Here is an 11,372-nt window from a genome sequence, read left to right as displayed (position 1 = left end):
TGGGAATTCCTTGTTGTATATGTATTGAAAACTTCCTTGTTTGTATTGTAGCACCTCCTAGATACTGTAGGTGTCAGGTTAGGTAAACTTTAGTTACTAGCTCTGTGTAATCAGTGGAGCTAATTATTTTGGTCCGTTCTGTTTCACTGGCTGCAGGATTGACTGCTTCCCTCTGCCTGTCGGGAGGGTTCTGGAATATGGTGGGCTGGGAGAGCCAAATCTGCAGCTAATTATTTTTGCAGCCCTGTCCAATCCTTGGAGAGAGGTGCCCAGGTGGTGGCTGGGAGGGAGAATAAATATTCTGAGATTTGGTGCAGAGGGGTTTTTGTCCTAGAGGAGGAAATCACAGCCTGGAGGGCAGCTGCACTTCTGGGCAGCCTGCCATGTGTCTGCTGCCCATCAAGGTCCCAGGTAGGCTAGCTGGAGGCCTATTCTGCTGAAATCCATTGAAGATGACTGGCAGGCTGTCTGTGAGGGTTTGGGTCTGTGAGTACAAACTGGGGTAAGAGATCTCTGAGACTGTGTTCTGCTACTCTTGTGCTAGAGTCTGCATTGCTCAAGGGGGACAATATTGATGTTGGCCTGGTATAGCTCAGTCAAATATTTGTTGCAAGCAAGGACTGTGTTCATATTTTTGGGAGGAAGATAATGCAAATTGCTGCTTAAAGTTGGTGAAGTATCCCATAGTTACCCTACTCCTATCCCTGTTCAAGTTCTGCAAAAAAGCATCAGAAAAACATATTCCTAGACTGTACCCCTAGACTGTTCTTTGAGCCAAAGGAGTGACTGTGCCTGGCTGTGGGTGCAACTATGAGAAAAGACCTTCGGGACCTAAACAGTTGGCCTCTGCTGGAATGAGCTGTTCAGTGTGTTTATTGAAAACTTCATAAAAGTCTATTGAAAGTAAAGCCCCCAGCATTCTTAAAGCAGTTTGTCAAAGTCATAAAAATCTAAAAAACTGACCTCCTAGAGAAGAGGCATTGCCTGTTTTTGATTCCTCCCTTCTTGTCCAGCGCAGCAGCCTCTGGCAGTCTCTTTGGCATGTAGCACTTCAGTAGTGTTGGAAGCCCATGTTCCCTGCTGTGCACCATGGTTCCTTCTTCCTCTTGATGAGTCCCATAGTGATGAAAGGGTTGGAGGAAGGAACCACAGCATACTTCCAAATGTGTTTCATGCAGAAGAGTCTTATGTAGACAGCAGTGCTTTAACAGAAGGAAGGTAGGAGACACCAGCTGTCATAGAGGTAAGTAGAATACCTATTTTATTGCAGTGTACGTTTATTTACATTTAATTACTCTGATGAGATCCCTTTAGGAAAACTATCAAAAACAACCTTAAAGGACAACTTCACTTTATTGTAGTTGTCCTTAAATCCATGCCCTCATCTTCTTTACTACAACTCATCCAGCACTATACCTTTCTCTCCAATCCAGCAATGTTCCCTGTGGTAGCAGGACCCTAATTCACCACCATCAATGGTCATGTGGGCTAGGGGTCCTTCCTATCGTTCTCTTTCAACAGGAATTAGATGGGGTACCAAAAAGACAAAATTAGGTGCTGCTCAGGTAGGGAGGTGAAGTCCAAACTAGACTGCTGGCTGGGATAGGGAGCTTGTCTTAGCTCCAAGCTGCAGCAGAGTCAGAAGGAATAATCCATAAGCTGCACATCAAAGGCAGACCCATGTGCATGTGGTGAGATGAATGGCTGTCTCAGCCTGAACTAGAGCCAGGCGTTGGCCCAATACATTTCACTTAGCCTCTGGAAGCTTAATCTTGACTAAGCTCCAAGGGGTGAACTGAAACACATTGGTGTGTGGCCTGACTAGAGTCCGGGCTGAGGCTGCCATTCATCTCACCTCATGGACATGGGTCTGCCTTTGAGGTGTGGCTTATGGCTCTTTCCTTTTGACAATGGGCTACCAAACATCTGAATTATGTTGGACCTACGTTGGAAATATTTCTCACCTTCCCTCAACTATTCAAACCTCGCTCAGAGCATGGAAGACTCTGGTAAACTCCCCATTGGGAGAATGTCAAGCCACTCTCCCAATCCCTTTATCCATCTAATCAATGTGTACAGGTCTGTAGCTAAGTACATATCTCCAGTCTTCATGTATGGGGCCCAGGGCAGCAGGGGGACGCAGGCAGCTGGTGAATTGAATGTCGGCAGGGGGGCTGATCTGCACAACAGGAAGGGGGAGAGTAATTACTGGATCTGAAATGCATTGGGCATGGCCTGGCTAGAGTCTGGGCTGAGGCTGCTATTCATCTCACCTCATGTACATGGGTCTGCCTTTGATGTGCAGCTTATGGATCTTTCCTTTTGACAATGGGGTACCAAACATCTGAATTATGTTGAAACTCCACCATCTTAGTAATTTACATGTTCCCAGCCAGACGCCCAACTCTAGAAATAAAGGAATGTCCATATGATCAGGTATTTCCCATACATACACACACAAGTATGCCTCCTCCTTCTTCCACCCATTAAAAACCAGAACTGTACAGTCTGAATTCAAATGTAACACGGGGGTGACCGATCAGAACTTCCATACTCCTCAGTTGTAGGTACCCTTAGATGGGTAGTCCCAAAGGGGGCCTATACTGGGCCTGCGTCAAAGAACATACTCCACTTGAACTATATAAACGAAGATTCCAAGTATTTATTTTAGTTATCATAGAAGACCAAAAACAACCATCCGATACGTTTCAGGGGTGTTAAGGCTTCCCTCTTCTTCAGGTCTAAAGAGAATATAAACATTCAAAGTTGAAATTATAACAAGACAAACAAACAAAAAAACAAAATCAAGAAAGGAAAAAGATAAAAACAAAGAAAAAACTGCAGAATATACATTTGGAAATAAAGGAAAAAACAGCGCAAACATAGACCTTTACATGAAATCAATATTACAAAGTGCAAACATAAGTGAAAAATTGATCAGTGGTAAAGTCCATCAAAATAAACCAAAGTTCAAAAAATATTAGTGCAAAAAAGAAAAAGAAAAAAGAAAAAAAGAAAAAAATATTTTCAAATTCTTCTTCTAATATAGAGGAACTTCCACCTTCCACCCGTGAAAACCAATATCAAATGCACTCACCAGATAAAGGTGAAAAAAACGCCTACGGAGTACAAACCGGAAAGGTCTTGAGAACGCCCGATGGGAGGGGCGAAACGCGTTGACGCATTTCCGGTTTGTACTCCGTACGTCTGACGTCACTTCCGGTGAGTGGAGCGCACGCTGAGCGGTGCGTTCCAGCGGCCATCTTTTGGGATCTGTATATGCGGTGTCTCTGTAGAGCTTCTGCTGAAACCTGGAGCTGTGATGTGAGATTCCGTGGGAGGTTGCCTTGCATCTACTGTTTATCTGGAAGAAACTGATCCTAATAAATATGCCTTTTTAAATTGAATTGAATGTGAGTGACCTTAATCCTTGATTTCACTTATGAATGGTGTCTTACAATATTACACTATCTGAGATTTTTTTCTCCCTGGTCGGATGGTGGAGCCTATGGTGGAGAGGAGGATTCCTATAGAGTGGATACGAAAGAGGGTGTAGGATCCCATAAAATTCCTAAGAGGCGTTTTTTTCACCTTTATCTGGTGAGTGCATTTGATATTGGTTTTCACGGGTGGAAGGTGGAAGTTCCTCTATATTAGAAGAAGAATTTGAAAATATTTTTTTCTTTTTTTCTTTTTTCTTTTTCTTTTTTGCACTAATATTTTTTGAACTTTGGTTTATTTTGATGGACTTTACCACTGATCAATTTTTCACTTATGTTTGCACTTTGTAATATTGATTTCATGTAAAGGTCTATGTTTGCGCTGTTTTTTCCTTTTTTTCATTGTTTGTGTTGATCACAGTGCACAGCAGCAGGATAGAACCTGTATTAGAGTGTTTTACTAGGCGCAGGAAGAATTTTTGGACATTTGGAAATAGTTGGATTGACCTCTGAGCTCCAGGGAAATGGACAGCTGAACTCTTTTTCATTGACAGGACATTTTCTTTCAACAATTCCCATATTACTTCCACATCATAGATATTCCATATAATTTTATATTTACCTTTATTTTTTTAATCTTCTTATTATTATTCATATTCTGATTTACATATTCATTATTTATGTTATCTTGTAAAGCCCTGATGAAGAGGGGACCTTCTAGCCCCTGTAACAGGCTGGGTTGTTGTGTTTGGACTTCTATCATAAAATGGATAAAATAACAGCTGATCTCCCTATGGCGGCCTAAAATCTGGGCAGCCAGGATCACATGGTCTTTGGCATTGTGAGTATTTCACTTCATTATAGACTGCAAAAGATTGTTTTGTACTCAATCAGATTGGTCCTGTCTGGCAGACTCGCAGTGCGATAAGATCAGGGGTCTCCACTTTTCAGTACAAGGGCCCCTTGTTACTATCATATTTCTCCTTACATCAGAGTCTCCCTTCCATCAGTGTCCCTACTACAGTCCCCTTTACATCAGGGTTCCAATCAGAGTCCCCTTCACTCAGGGTCCCCATTACAGTCTCCTTTACATCAGAGTCTCCCTTAAATCAGGGTCCCCATCAGAGTCCTCCTTACATCAGGTTGTCCATCAGAGTGTCCAGTTGTATCAGGGTCTTCATCAGAGCTCCCCTCCTTACATTAGGTTTCCCACCAGAGTCACCCATTACATCAGGGTCCCAATCCAAGTCCCCACTTGATCATCAGGGCCCAATCACAGTCCCCCTTACATCAAGGTCCCCATCAGAGTTTTCCTTATATCAGGTTCCCCATCAGAGTGCCCACTTGTATCAGGGTCTTCATAAGAGTTTCCCTTGTCACATAAGGTTCCCCACTTACATCAAGGTCCTAATCAAAGTCCCCACTTACATCAGGTTCCCCATTGAAGTGCCCACTTGTATCAGGGTCTTATTTAAAGTTCCCCTTCTTACATTAGATTCCCCAACAGAGTCCCCCTTACATCAGGGTCCCAATCAGAGTCACCTATCAAGGTGCCTACCAGAGCACCCTTTTCATCAGGAGCCTCATGAGAGTTCCCCCCTTACATCAGGATTACAGTCAGAGTCCCCCTTACATCAGTATCCCCATCAGAGTCCCCCCTTACATCAGGTTCCCCGTTGGAGTGCCCTCTTATATCAGGCTTTTCATCAGAGTTCTTCTCCTTACATCAGGGTCTCAATCAGAGTCCCCACTGACATCAGGGTTCACTTTCAGTGTCCCCCTTACATTAACATCCCTATCAGAATCCCCCTTACATCAGGGTACCCATGAAAGTCCCCCCTTACATCAGTTTGCCCACTGGAGTTCCCACTTATATCAGGGTCTCTATAAGAGTTTTTCTTTACGTCAGGATCTCCATCAGAGTTCCCCCTTACATCCAGGATCCCTTTAGCTCCCCCTCCCCCCTTACATCAGAAGTGTAGATCATAGGCAACCTCTGCCCATATTGAGGATATAGCACTGACCGTAGCTGGGGGCTGGATGAAATCTTGTAGTGGCCTATGGTCCATGGTGTGGAGACCCCTGGCTTAGATGATTGTAAAGAAGCAGAACCTGTATATGTGATTCATAGATACGTCTTTTCACATGTACCACATACATATTGAATTGGACATTATATGTATACAATAACATAGACAAGATTGTTTGCAGAATAAGTTCACACCCGTCTGAAATCATGACACAGACCATACACGTTGTCACCATAAAGGTTCTCCTAAGGGGTTAAGGTACACTCGTGTTTGTCTTCATGTTTGTTGACCGAAGGCAGAAAAGCAGCAGAATTGGACCTTTTCAGGTAGATAAGAACCAGTTTACAAAGCAGGAGGGTCTGCCAATTCTTTGCCTTTTTGCTCCAACACGTGCTGGAGTGTCAGTAAGACCTAGAAAGGGCCTCCTCAGTCCTGCAGCTCCCAGGAGTAGGGCTGGTTTTTGAAATGAACTTATTTTCAGTCTCTTCCAGCAGCCTGTATGGCATTAGACACAATCCTACGGTGATGGCACAAAACCTTCCGCCTGTCCCGCTGCCGGACAGCAATTATTTGTGATGGTTGCATGAAAAATGCCAACCGGCAAAGGGAAACCTGGAAAGGGGCCTTCGGTGGGATCTGCGACCCCAAAGCACCTGACATCTGGAAGGCATTATTTTCAGGATTGACGAGCGGCAGGAGCTCAAGTGGGTAAGGAATGGGCACAGGCAAGGCATTTGCCTAGGGCGACATTTTTCAGGGGGGGGGCAGCACTGCCCCACGGAAGAAGGGACACATGTGGCATGGGGACCTGGTGGGTTCCGTGAGAGGCTACGGGTTACATGACGTTGGATGCACAGCCAGACTCTCGTTCCTGGGGATGTCCAGAGCTTCAAAGGTGAGTGTCTTAATCTCTCTCGCCATGGGGGATGGTGGCTGGTGTATGGGGGGCAGTGGTACTGGAAGGGTGTTGTTGGTCAATGTCAGGCTCTCTCTGCAGCGGGTGCCTAGGGCAGCACAAAATCTAAACACACCATTGGGCACAGGGTATGTTTGTATTGGGCATGACTGCCTGGCTGTTGGGCTATTGGACATGACTGCCAGAAACTTGTAGTGTAAAAACTGCTTGCATTGTTCTGCCCATTTACTTGCATATGACATTTGAGGTGTTCACACGTGAACTCATTCTCTTGGCTACAACATTCATATGTTCTAGTCCCGAGGATAGAATTACATTCATATCTGAATAAATGATGTCACGGCGCTCCTCCTGGAATGTGGATTTGAAACATTTTTGTAACGCCCCTCAGGGCTCATTCATATGTTCAGCAATCGTTTCCACCCCTCAGAAGTGTAATCTACAGCAGATGACTTTTCAGAGACATTTAAGAGGCAGTAAATGGAGGCAACACTGCAATACAATCACGGCGTGGCTCCAAGACTTGCATGGGTCGCACTCAGCATGTACTACAATGTGCTGCTTAATGTCTGCTGCAGCCATGAAACAGCATTGTAGCCACAGCATGTGCACAGTCCTGAGAATCTGCATGTTTGTGTCCAGATGGGTGGTTGAGGAGGTGGTAAAACCACAGCTCAACTGGCTGGTTTTACCACCCCCTGGATGCATGTGTGAACAAACCCTATGGGCCCTTGCACGCAGTACTGATGTATGAACACCAGATCTTCCTGCGAGAAAGTTGTTGCACAAAAAACCTGATTGTGGTCCATATAGTGTGTGCGTTTGCATGAGTATATGTGCATTTATAGGTGTAAAAGTTCTTCAAGCTCTCAGAATGCAAAAAAAGATGATCAAGAGGGAGGTGCCGATTAAGTAAAATACCAATCCATAGAAAGCAATGGGCTGTCTTCAGATGAAGAAACAAAGTATAAGAATAAGGCTAATGTGGATCTAAGATTTATTAACATCAGATGGGAGATAGAGAGATACAAAGTAACATTGTTTATAAACATCGATCAGACGGGAGATAGAGAGATACAAAGTAACATTGTTTATAAACATTGATCAGACGGGAGATAGAGAGATACAAAGTAACATTGTTTATAAACATTGATCAGACGGGAGATAGAGAGATACAAAGTAACATTGTTTATAAACATCGATCAGACGGGAGATAGAGAGATACAAAGTAACATTGTTTATAAATATCGATCAGACGGGAGATAGAGAGATACAAAGTAACATTGTTTATAAACATCGATCAGACGGGGGATAGAGAGATACAAAGTAACATTGTTTATAAACATTGATCAGACGGGAGATAGAGAGATACAAAGTAACATTGTTTATAAACATTGATCAGACGGGAGATAGAGAGATACAAAGTAACATTGTTTATAAACATCGATCAGACGGGAGATAGAGAGATACAAAGTAACATTGTTTATAAAACATCGATCAGACAGAAGATCGAGAGATACAAAGTAACATTGTTTATAAACATCGATCAGACGGGAGATAGAGAGATACAAAAGTAACATTGTTTATAAACATGGATCAGACGGGAGATAGAGAGATACAAAGTAACATTGTTTATAAACATGGATCAGACGGGAGATGGAGAGATACAAAGTAACATTGTTTATAAACATCGATCAGACGGGAGATAGGGAGATACAAAGTAACCTTGTTTATAAACATCGATCAGACGGGAGATGGAGAGATACAAAGTAACATTGTTTATAAATATCGATCAGACGGGAGATGGAGAGATACAAAGTAACATTGTTTATAAACATGCTGGCTGCTGAGGGATCTATTGTAGCTGGGGGATGATTGCTGCTGGTGAGGTCTCTTGTTGATGGTAGGAATCTACTTTGGAGGGAGAGGTCTATTGTTGCTGGTAGCTGGAGGATCTATTGATGCTGGCTGCTGGGAGAGTTACTGTACAGATGTTGGCAGGGACCTGTTGTTGCTGGGGGAGTCTGTTGCTGCTGGGGTGAATCTATTGTTGCTGGGGGGGTCTTATGTTGCTAGGGGATTGGTTGTTGCTGGTACGTATCTACTATGGAAGGAAAGGTTTATTGTTGCTGGCTGCTGGAGGACCTATTGATGCTGGTTTCTGGGAGATCTACTGTACTGCTGCTGTTGTTGGGGGGGGTATTTTTCATGGGGTCTCTTGTTGCTGGGGGTCTGTTTCTGCTGGGGGTGAACTATTGTTGCTGGGTGCAGATTTTGTTGCTAGGGGATAACTTGTTGCTGGTAGGGGTTTACTGTAGAGTGAGGGGTCTATTGTTGCTGGCTGCTGCAGGACCTATTGATGCTGGTTGCTGGGGGGGCTACTGTATTGATGCTGGCAGGAGTCTGTTGTTACGGGGGGGGGGGGGATATTTATTGTTGTTGGGGGGATTTAAAAAAAACATACTTCTCTTTTAAATTTCCAAAGCAGCCTCCACAGCATCCAATGGCTTCAGAAATGTAATGATTGACATAAAAGGTAACAGTTTGTTGCTGCACATCCACAGCTCTACGTTGGAAGGACTCCCTCTTACATCCAAGATTTGACAAACGTTTTCAAGGCATTGCAGGAGATTAAAAGGGGAGAAGTCTGGATTTCAGGACACAGATGTGACTTTTATAAATACAATAATTGATTGTGTCCTGCAGAGAAACATGTTCTGGTGAACAAAAGAAAATATAGGATTTTATATTGATTATCTAAATGATACAACATGACTGTTTTATGACTGAGAAGTGATTATTTCTGGAGAAGGTTGGCATACCTACTGTATAGAAATGTCCACACCCAGATCTGCCAACTTGTTTTGGGAATTCTATCTGGTCTGGAGGACAATAGGCTGGGTGCGGATCTCATGCTATGTAAAGGAAATGAGATTACATTATAATTTTTTGAATGGTTCCCAAGCAGAACCATTCTATTGAGGATTAATGCCAATCCTGTCAATTTAGTCGGAATAAACTTTGATTTGTGTCCCAAGGACCTTTGATGACATTCCTTATTAATTGGATTCTGGTTATCTGGATCATTGATGAATGTTTCTTAACCACTTCCAGTCCGGACACTTTCACCCCCTTCCAGTCCGGACACTTTCCCCCCCTTCCAGTCCGGACACTTTCCCCCCCTTCCAGTCCGGACACTTTCCCCCCCTTCCAGTCCGGACACTTTCCCCCCCTTCCAGTCCGAACACTTTCACCCCCTTCCAGTCCGGACACTTTTACCCCCTTCCAGTCCGGACACTTTTACCCCCTTCCAGTCCGGACACTTTCACCCCCTTCCAGTCCGGACACTTTTACCCCCTTCCAGTCCGGACACTTTTACCCCCTTCCAGTCCGGACACTTTCACCCCCTTCCAGTCCGGACACTTTCACCCCCTTCCAGTCCGGACACTTTCACCCCCTTCCAGTCCGGACACTTTTACCCCCTTCCAGTCCGGACACTTTCACCCCCTTCCAGTCCGGACACTTTTACCCCCTTCCAGTCCGGACACTTTTACCCCCTTCCAGTCCGGACACTTTCACCCCCTTCCAGTCCGGACACTTTTACCCTCTTCCAGTCCGGACACTTTCACCCCCTTCCAGTCCGGACACTTTCACCCCCTTCCAGTCCGGACACTTTTACCCCCTTCCAGTCCAGGCCAATTTTCAGCTTTCAGCGTTATCACAGTTTGAATGACAATTGCGCGGTCATGCAATACTGTACCCATATGAATTTTTTAACATTTTTTTGAGACAGATAAAGCTTTATTTTGGTGGTATTTATTCACCGCTGGGATTTTGATTTTTTTTGCTATGTAAATGAAAAAGTCCAAAAATTTTGAAAAAAAGTGTTTTTCTTATAAAATTTTGCAAATAAATAATCTTTCATCATAAATCTTGGCCAAAATGTATTCCGTTATATTTTTAGTAAAAAAAAAAAAAAAATTGGCCAAATTAGTTTATAACCAAAAAAGATCATTTTTAAACATTTTTTTTACATTTTTATTTTATTTATATTATTATTTATGGGGTTTTTTTTACATACTGTCACCCTAGCAGTACAGTGTCACCATGGTGACACTGTCCTACTTGTGGGGGGTGATGAAGATTTTTTTTTTTACAGTGATTGCTTTTACATCCATATAGAATGTAAAAGCAATCATTTCTGTCTATGGCATTAGACACAATCCTACGGTGATGGCACAAAACCTTCCGCCTGTCCTGCTGCCGGACAGCAATTATTTGTGATGGTTGCATGAAAAATGCCAACCGGCAAAGGGAAACCTGGAAAGGGGCCTTCGGTGGGATCTGCGGCCCCAAAGCACCTGACATCTGGAAGGCATTATTTTCAGGATTGACGAGCGGCAGGAGCTCAAGCGGGTAAGGAATGGGCACAGGCAAGGCATTTGCCTAGGGCGACATTTTTCAGGGGGCGGCAGCAGTGCCCCTCGGAAGAAGGGACACATGTGGCATGGGGACCTGGTGGGTTCCGTGAGAGGCTACGGGTTACATGACGTTGGATGCACAGCCAGACTCTCGTTCCTGGGGATGTCCAGAGCTTCAAAGGTGAGTGTCTTAATCTCTCTTGCCATGGGGGATGGTGGCTGGTGTATGGGGGGCAGTGGTACTGGAAGGGTGTTGTTGGTCAATGTCAGGCTCTCTCTGCAGCGGGTGCCTAGGGCAGCACAAAATCTAAACACACCATTGGGCACAGGGTATGTTTGTATTGGGCATGACTGCCTGGCTGTTGGGCTATTGGACATGACTGCCAGAAACTTGTAGTGTAAAAACTGCTTGCATTGTTCTGCCCATTTACTTACATATGACATTTGAGGTGTTCACACGTGAACTCATTCTCTTGGCTACAACATTCATATGTTCTAGTCCCGAGGATAGAATTACATTCATATCTGAATAAATGATGTCACGGCGCTCCTCCTGGAATGTGGA

The 11,372-nt window shown here is 44.0% G+C and overlaps 1 long non-coding RNA gene across 1 annotated transcript in view; it reads right to left on the bottom strand.

Annotated features, from left to right (window-relative positions):
- Window positions 1–2,647: 2,647 nt before the first annotated feature.
- Window positions 2,648–11,372, bottom strand: part of LOC149451943 (uncharacterized) — a 32,739-nt gene continuing 24,014 nt past the window's right edge. Inside the window, exon 2 of the long non-coding RNA XR_016314954.1 lies at window positions 2,648–2,741. This is a non-coding gene — a long non-coding RNA (uncharacterized LOC149451943). The remainder of the gene's footprint in view (window positions 2,742–11,372) is intronic.

This window comes from Staurois parvus, unplaced genomic scaffold (genome assembly GCF_062004578.1).
Source record: "Staurois parvus isolate SC_StPar_1 unplaced genomic scaffold, SC_StPar_1.0 ptg000503l, whole genome shotgun sequence".
In the NCBI taxonomy this organism is placed as follows: Eukaryota; Metazoa; Chordata; class Amphibia; order Anura; family Ranidae; genus Staurois; species Staurois parvus.
Note: the sequence above shows the minus strand (reverse complement) of the source record. Positions and strands in the feature narration are given on the sequence as shown.